The sequence below is a fragment of the Mustelus asterias genome, chromosome 3 (assembly GCF_964213995.1).
Source record: "Mustelus asterias chromosome 3, sMusAst1.hap1.1, whole genome shotgun sequence".
In the NCBI taxonomy this organism is placed as follows: Eukaryota; Metazoa; Chordata; class Chondrichthyes; order Carcharhiniformes; family Triakidae; genus Mustelus; species Mustelus asterias.
Genome location: NC_135803.1, coordinates 125,938,075 through 125,947,462, shown reverse-complemented (window position 1 = coordinate 125,947,462; position 9,388 = coordinate 125,938,075). Strand labels below are relative to the sequence as shown.

The window sequence follows — 9,388 nt, the reverse complement described above, 5'->3', positions numbered from 1 at the left end:
ATGACGCCAGTGCGGAGGCCTGAGACCAAGGAGGAAACCCGTTCTGATGTGGCCCATGCTGCCACCCGGTCCATTGTTAAGCGGTGCATAGGCCTGCTTAAAATGCTGTTCTGGTGCCTAGACTGCTCTGGAAGTACCCTCCAATACAGCCTTGTGCGGGCCTCCCGCATCATAATTGTGTGTTGCATTCTGCACAATATAGCACATGGAGGAGGAGGATCGGCACCTGCAGGACATGGAGGAGGTGCCGTACGAGGAGCCGGAGGATGGAAGACAGGCGGCGATGACGAGGGTCCGGCAGGGCAGCAAGGGATGCTTTAATTGCAGCATGATTCACCCAGCTGCTACCATCACCCTCCAGGAGATGATGCAGCTGCTCCCCCAACCCCAAGCTGCCCCTCAACCTCCTGACCCTTCCCCTCCCCCTTCCCCCCCACTCCCCGGTTCCGAGTCACATCACAACAGGGTAATGGGCCTGTGCTGTGGGGAAATTTCAAGGTGGCCAATTGTATCTTGGACAATTCAAAACTCGCAAGGCAAATATCTCTGTGCAAAGACGTAACAAAATTTATTAAACATAAAACAAATAAAAACAAACATACAGCCGACGAAAGACTCCCCAAGGGTTAAATAGCTCTGGGAGTAGAGCGACAGAAACGCTCCAAAAGGTCTGAAGGACATAGTCAAATACAGATCAATTGTACTTTTTTCTAATCAATAATTCCGCCTTTCCTTAGCTTAAAATCAATTTCATTTAACAGTCATACATCAATACAAATCTCTGTCAAATACTTCAACCAACCATGTGATACCTAATAGCCTGGTGATATCTCATTTGCCCAGTTAATATGGACGTAGTCTCCCTTCTTGGTTCTAACTACACCAGTCTTGCCTGGTAACGGCAGACGCTACCACAAAGTCAAAATGGACATTCCCACCAGCTCACTGCCAAGTTGAATAGGCATGTGTTCCTGCAACCAGGGGCATATCTATCCTTGTGTCTGGGCAATGAGTGCACCTATTCATTAATGTTGCAGAATACGTACCCTCATAGGAATCGACCCAATAAGACTTGACTAATCAGTTCCCAGACCTTTGGTTTTAAACTATTGATATTTACCACCATGCCTTTCAGTATCTTTGCTTGACTAAGGTAGACAATACATTTAAAATATCAGTACATATGTTTTAAAATCACAATTACTTGTTTTGATTCACTTACTGCATTCACATATGTGTAGCCGTTTGTTTAGCTTGCCCAACAATCATTTCACTCTTTACTGATCCCTTATTCTCTTAACGACTGCATTCTGCCTATGAATCTTATTAGCTGGTTAGAAATCCCCTTCCATAGCCTGGGCTGGGCTGGCCATGCTAGCGAGTCTTTGGTCAAGGCTGGAGGGTGAGGACGACTCGCTGTAAGGCACACTGGGATCCTGCCCTGGTGCCACACAAGTCTGACTCCTACCTGTTCTCCAACTGCACACTGGCACCTGGGCCCAGTAAGGGTTTTGACCACAAGCGGGTGAGCAAATGGGCCGGGGGTTAGGGCAGTGGGGGCTTGGGTGGGGGGTGGGACAGATGCCAGAGGATGGTGTTTGAAAAAGGGTCTGATGGATGCTGGGGAAAGCAGGGCAAGCTGTCTGCAACTTTTGGCCAAGGGGCCAGTATTGTGCAACACAGCAGTCTGCGCCTCAACATGTAGGTTTTTGGGTACACTCAGCCCTGTGGGGGGAGAATCAGAGATTAATCATAGCTGGTAGGTGCAAAAAACATTTAATTGTGATCTTAACAGTGACAAAGACCTTCACCCTGATTACTGGTGACCTTCACCCGTGCCCTCTTACTGACCCTACAATTTCTAATCTTACGTGGCCTACGGCTTCATCTAGGTGCTCCCCCAGGATGCACATTGGAGGTGGAGGTGCCCAACTATGATCCGTGCCCCGTTGCCTGTAATGGCCTTGATGGGAGTCCCCTGGAGGGCCCCAGCTGATTTGCGAATGACACTGAAGTTTCTGTGCCACCCTGTTCATCCATCTAGCCCTGAGATGTCCCGGTGTGAGGAAGTGGGAATTAGAAAGGCCTGGGTAAATCCAGAGTCTCCCGGGGGGAAGGCACCAACATGGGCTCTAGCCCTTCCTCCTTCCTCGGGGTGCCCTCAGGCTGTGGGGACACTCCAACTGAGACACCAGGACAGCTGGACTGAGCTCCACAAACCTTGGTGTCACCTGGCTCTGCCAGTCCTGGAAGTCCAGATGCGTCTACCCCATGGTCTGCGACCCCTCAGCACAGGCCCTCTGAGACTTGGCCAAGCTCTGGGGCTCCTCCGTTACAGCGTTCTGTGAGCGAGCCACGCTCTGGAGCCCCTCAGCATTAGCCCTGTGAGACTGGCTAAGTTGTCAAGTCCCACAGTCAGGGCTGCTGTGTCTCCAGAATCCCTGCGAGAGCCCCAGCCAGGGCCAGCTGTGTCTCCAACATGCTTCCGACACTCATGGCCATGGCCCCATGTGCCTCCAGAATGCCAGCGACACCCCTGGCCCACTGTGTTTTCAGGATGGTCTGCACCCTGTCACCCATGAGGTCAAATCCCTGAGCCACACTTTCCACTGCGGATGCCACCCTTGCAGTGTTGGCCTGGATACCATGCTGTGCCTGCACCGCCTCCTGCGACAGCACTCTGGTTGACTCCTCAAAACAGCCTTGCTGTTGCTGCATGGTTACTGACAGTCCATCCACAACTACCTGTGTTTGCTAATGCATCTCCACCAGCTTCAGGATGACCGATCCCTGAGACCTAGCGCCTGGCTTGGGGCCAGCTGAATCCTCGCCTCTGGCAGACTTCCGCGTGTTCGAGCCCTCAGATGTATTCGCCTATCTTGATGTGCATCAACGGCTGTGATGTGCTCACTAGTATGTGACCCAGAAGTCTCACCACTAACATGCCCCACCGTTGTGATAGTCTCTGTGTTGGTGGGTTGTGTTGTTGATGCCTGTGCCAATTCAGTGGTGCTGTCCTCAGAAGATTCCTCAGCGCGTCCCTATGTGGTGTCATCGGAGGTGCCCTGGGGAGTCTTAGCAGGAGCAGCAGGGGAGGCGGTGACACCAGAAAGGCCTGGAACATCAGGATTGATCCCTGCAACAAAAGACATGCCAGTGGAAGAGAGGGGAAACAGTCTGCACAGCATGGCACATACTTCAAAGAAGTCCTTAGGAATAGGATTCAGCTGATGCTCACTTGCATGCTGGATGCCGACCTGGCTGCCGGAGACCATTCTCTGCTCTGCTTCCCCTGCCAGCTCCAGGGCGTGCTGCTCAAACACTGAGCGGGTGCAGCTTGGGTACACCATCACAAGTTTTTTCCCCTCTCTCGGCAGTATGTGTGGTTTTCTCCTGTGGGGACATAAGGGGGATTGAAAGCATAATCTATGGAAGAAAATGGGGTGCAATGTGCGTCGGGGGTGAGGGCATTCGCGTGGACCGTTTCAGGGCAATGCCTCCCCATTGTGGGGTGCTGATTGGGGAGGGGGTTCCACAGGAGTTGGAGGCAGTGCTGGGGGGGTTGGGGGGGGGGGTAAGTGCAGCATATGTACTGGTTTCAGAATGGGATGCACACTCACCCTTGAAGAAGGTTGTTCATCTTTTTGCGGCACTGGTCTCCAGAATGACGTGCCAGATTTTTTTTTGATTTTGATTTATTATTGTCACATGTATTAACATACAGTGAAAAGTATTGTTTCTTGCGCGCTATACAGACAAAACATACCGATCAGAGAGAAGGAATCAAGAGAGTGCAGAATGTAGTGTTTCAGTCATAGCTAGGGTGTAGAGAAAGATCAACTTAATGCAATGTAAGTCCATTCAAAAGTCTGACAGCAGCAGGGAAGAAGCTGTTCTTGAGTCGGTTGGTACATGACCTCAGACTTTTGTATCTTTTTCCCAAAGGAAGAAGGTGGAAGAGAGAATGTCCGGGGTGCTGGGGTCCTTAATTATGCTGGCTGCTTTGCCGAGGCAGCGGGAAGTGTAGACAGAGTCAACGGATGGGAAGCTGGTTTGCGTGATGGATTGGGCTACATTCATGACCTTTTGTAGTTCCTTGCGGTCTTGGGCAGAGTAGGAGCCATACCAAGCTGTGGTACAACCAGAAAGAATGCTTTCTATGGTGCATTGTAAAAGTTGATGAGAGTCGTAGCTGACATGCCAAATTTCCTTAGTCTTCTGAGAAAGTAGCGTCATTGGTGGGCTTTCTTAACTATAGTGTCGGCATGGGGGGGCCAGGAGAAGGTTGTTGGTGATCTGGACACCTAAAAACCTGAAGCTCTCGACCCTTTCTACTTTGTCCCCATTGACATAGACAGGGGCATGTTCTCCTTTACGTTTCCTGGAGTCAATGACAATCTCCTTTGTTTTGTTGACATTGAGGGAGAGATTATTGTTGCCGCATCAGTTCGCCAGATTCTCTATCTTATTCCTGTACTCGGTCTCGCCATTGTTTGAGATCCGACCCACTACAGTGGTGTCGTCAGCAAACTTGAAAATCGAATTGGAGGAGAATTTGGCTGCACAGTCATAGGTGTATAAGGAGTATAGTAGGGGGCTGAGATCACAGCCTTGTGGGGCACCGGTGTTGAGCATGATCGTGGAGGAGGTGTTGTTGCCTATCTTTACTGATCCTGGTCTGTGAGTTGGAAAGTTCAGGATCCAGTCGCAGAGGGAGGTGCCGAGGCCCAGGCCACGGAGTTTGGAGATGAGTTTCGTGGGAATAATAGTGTTGAAGGCTGAGCTGTAGTCAATAAATAGGAGTCTGACATAGGTGTCCTTGTTAACTAGGTGTTCCAGGGTTGAGTGCAGGGCCAGGGAAATGACGTCTGCTGTGGACCTGTTGCAGCGGTAGGTAAACTGTAGTGGAACCAGGTAGTCCAGGAGTGCATGGGCACTTACACCTGCAGCCACAGTCTCCCATTTGTGCATGACCCCTTGGACGACGGCCTTCAGTGGGGTAGAGCAACTCACACCTCTCCTCCACTGCATCCAGCAGGCAGGCCTGCTCTATTTCTGAAAATCTGTGTGCATTTCCCCTCTGTGCCATCTTCCTGATATGACTGCCTGTGTCCATACTTGCAGCTTATATACAGCTCTGCCTTGTTAAGGGAGTCCAGGTACAATCATAAAAGCAAGTTACTGCGGATGCTGGAATTTGGAACCAAAAGAGAAAATGCTGGAAAATCTCAGCAGGTCTGGCAGCATCTGTAAGGAGAGGAAAGAGCCAACATTTCGAGTCCAGATGACCCTTTGTCAAAGTGTTTGAGCTTTGACAAAGGGTCATCTGGACTCGAAACGTCAGCTGTTTTCTCTCCTTACAGATGCTGGCAGACCTGCTGAGATTTTCCAGTATCTTCTCTTTTGATTCCAGGTCCAGTCAGTTTGGGCCACTTTGAGGGTGCAGGGGGAGATGGGAAGACAAGCTATGTCCAGGTCAGTGGAGAATGGGGAGGCAAGCGATGTCTGCGTCAGTGGGGGATGGGGAGGCCAGCGATGTCCATGGGGGAGTGAGAAGCCAGCGATGAGGCTAGCAATGTTCTTGTGGGAGAGGGGTGAGAAGCCAGTAATCAGGCCAGCGATGCCCATGGTGGGGTGAGAGGCCTGTGATGAGGCCAGCAATGTCTATGGGAGGTGAGAGGCCAGCGATGTCAATGCTGGGAGGATTTGTTTAGCAATCTCCCAGAGATCGGCGCATACGGGGTGGACCACTTAGCACGCTGATTTCAGCCTCTTCAGTGGGGAAAGGCCCGCCTACCACTTTTCAGAGTGATTCACGCTAGGGCACTCTGCAGTGCTCAGAGTGTGGGAGATTCATTCTAAAAATCCCGCTGAAAAAAATCAGCGGGAGTTACTCCAGTTTTTACGCAAATCCAACACTTAGAATTTTTTTGGGAGAATCCCAGCCAACAACTTGCAATAAAACATCTCAACATGCAATCATAATATGTCAATACATAGCATATTTCACTCACGAGTGCTCAGTCTACCAGAGAATCCAAGACAGAGGCCATCAGGTTTTCAATTTTCTTGAGTGATTTGATTGGTGCACATGCACATTCTGTTTTTTTTTCCTCCCAAGTCGAATATTAATTAACAAGGCATATTTCTTTATACAAAACACAATTAATGCAGTTGTTATTCATTGTGATACTGATAAAGTCCAAAGTGCATTATGTTTCATCTAAGTTGGCTACCATCTTTCAAAATAATTCATATATTATTGGTCCTAACCTTCACACGGTCACAGTACTATAGTCAAGTGCTACTCAATTATTACAGTTTCCGGGGGTTGTTAACAGCAACATAATGATACAGGACAACAAGGAGGAAATTGCCAGCATATTGGCAAAGATTGCTATCTGTACGTCTGTGATCATCCCCCCTGAGGGGCTGACAAATTCAACTCCACTCCAAGCCCTGACCTGAGGCCACATCTCTCCAACAGCGGCACTACAGGATGACTACTCATCTCTAGTTTGTATTTTTCTTGAACTTCCTGATCAGTGGCTTCCATCCCTACTTGCTATGTGCTCATCTTATGGTAGAGATTCTCCCCAAAAAAATTCGAAGTGTTGAATTCATGTGAAAACCAAAATAAATCACAAGGCTTTTTCAGTGGCAGTGTCAAAATGAAACTCCCACACTCTACAGTGCAGAGCGCCTCAGCGTGAATCGCACTGAAATTCCCACATGAGAGGCCGGCAGCATAGCGCTGAACGGGCCACTGCGCATGCGCCAATCCGTCAGCACCAAATCGGCGCATGTGCAGTGGCTCCTGTCTGCTGGCCTCCTGATTGCTGGCTAGCTCGATCGCTGGCCAGCCCCGCGATTCCTGCAACACTCGCCCTCTCACTGGTCCCCATGCATGTTTGGGCCCAGTCTCGACTCCACACTGCAGCCCTGAACTTCTGCCCCCCCCCCCCCTCCCCACTGTACTCCCGACCCCCCCCAGCAGGATGACCCCGACCCCGATGGCCAGCCCTGATCGCTGGCCTCCCTCCCCCGCCGATCCCAACTGCAGAGTGGCAGCAGGACCCTCCATCTCCGGAGGCCCCGTCTCCACCAGGCCCCATTGGCACTGCCCAATGGTGCCCCTGGGCATTGGCACTTTGCCCCTTGGACAGTGCCAGGGGATCCTCTGGTTGGCCCCAATCGCCCCCCCCCCCTTCACTCCAGGGTGATAGGGTTGCCAGCTCCCCAAAAGTGGGCAGCTACTGTTAACCCCGCTGGAGTGAAATACTCCTACTGGGGGAGTGGGGAGGAGGTGGGGGGAGAGGCTAATGTGCCCAGAGATTTCACTCCCAGGCCCGCTAATTTTATTTAAATTGCAGGATAATACTTATTTGAATAATTTATGCGGCTCCCCACTGATTTCTGGTGCAGATGTGACACCGCCAGAAATCCGGCACTAGTGGATGCCCAGCCGGGCAGGACGTCCAACGTGGATCCCGCGCATCAAGTGGCACTTGAATCTCCTGGCTCGCTGCACCAAAAAATTAACGCAGTGGGATGGGAGAATCGCCCCACATTATTTTCAAAACTAATTAAAACTTCTATCGCAAACTTTAATCAGTTCATCTTCATCCTTTCAGATAATGTTTTTTACACTTCAAACTATCACCTAAAAGGTAACATATGCAAAGACAAGCAAGCTAATCTGACAACCACAGTGAATCTACGAAATACAGATAGTTAGCTTTTGCTTTCTATACAACCTCAAGTGATAGTGTCACAGTCAATGGCTTCTATTTGTTGAACCTCTGCATTTCTCCACAAAGAAGGTAAAAAAAGCTCCAATGAACTCATTTGGTGTTTATATAATTAGTCATATTAATGGCAATATATTGCAACCAAACATTCATTAAACGGTATCATTAAACGCTTTATTAAATTCCCAAAACAAATATAAAATATTAATATTTGATCAAAAGTAACAAATCTCATATTCATAACAATATTTTAAAAATCAGCTTTGCCACCTAGCTGCTAATCAAAATAACAATAATTCTATTTCCACAGTGCACAATGACAAACTTACGTGATAAAAAGATTTTTCCACAATCAATTCGCCTAATATGCTCATAAAATATTTTGTCATGTTCTACAATCATCAAAAAGTATGTTTAAATCTTTATGATCTTGCTTTGCCTGCACTGTAATCAGCAGTTATATTCTCCATATAATGACGCAACATATTGCAAACTATCTTTAACATAAGGCAATTAAAGTGTCATTATCATCATGGTTTCAGTCTTCCCATTGTGGGATTTAGACATATTTCCTGACAATTTTATCATGCAAAAAATAAATGAGATGTGATCTTAGAAATTTAGTTGGTCATGTGAGCTCAGGCTACTCTTAATGTTCATTGGTATTCACATGGCATATAAAGATGATTTGGGTTTTGTGCTTGCATATTCTACTCAAGTTCAGGGTTACTCAATACCTGTAAGTCGACTTCATGTTCATTTTACCTACTTAATATGTAGGTAAACAATAGCATGAACCAAGGATCAAACAGACAATCGGTGCCAAATCAGTGCTAAACCAAGGTTTAGGCAGTATTTGACAGTCAAATGAATAATATTCAGTACAGTATGTTTACAATAACTTACAAACTTTATTATCCTCATTGAATTACCAAAATTAATCTCTTAGGAACAGATTTTCATGTTGACTGTGGGAATTAGGAATTGGGTTTTACCTCACCGAGTCAATCCCACCTCCGTTGTGAGACTGCTGAGAGTTGAGTCCAGGTCCTAAGTAGTCTGGAGATGGGCCTGCTGCCAGAGGAGAAATGGAGGTGAGCCAATTCCAGAGCAGACAGGTTAAAAGGCCTGCTGCCATTCCCAAAAAATCTGTCTAATGCATCCATTCCAATCAATGGCTCATCTGTATACACATTCTGACCACATTAAACTCCCCCTACTTTCACCCTGTCCTCAAACCCCCTCATATTCTCACCCCAATCCTTCAGCCTCCTCACTCCTTCAGCATCCTTACCTCCTCACCTCGCACCCTCACCCATTTTAATTATAACAGTTGGCTTCAAGCCTGGAGCAAGCTGGAGGAGCGGCGTCTCATCTTCCAGTTGGGCACTTTGCAGCCCTTGGGAGTCAACTTTGAGTTTGGCAGCTTTAGATTTTGACCTTTCTCCTCCATCTTAAACTCCCCCTTCTTCCTTTTGTTTTAAATATTCCACATCTGTATTGTCTCAATGCAAAACACCCCCTCCCCTTCTCACACCATCTGTATTTTGTTCTTCAAGTTGCTACTTTTTGTTGCAGTTTCTACAGTTCTCACACATTCTCCCTCCTTTCAGTTCTGACGATGAATCTATGGACTC

At 48.2% G+C, this 9,388-nt stretch overlaps 1 pseudogene; it reads right to left on the bottom strand.

Moving 5' to 3' along the window:
* Positions 1–6,315: 6,315 nt before the first annotated feature.
* Positions 6,316–6,419, bottom strand: LOC144484878 (dolichyl-diphosphooligosaccharide--protein glycosyltransferase subunit 4-like; annotated as a pseudogene).
* Between the last annotated feature and the right edge of the window lie 2,969 nt (positions 6,420–9,388).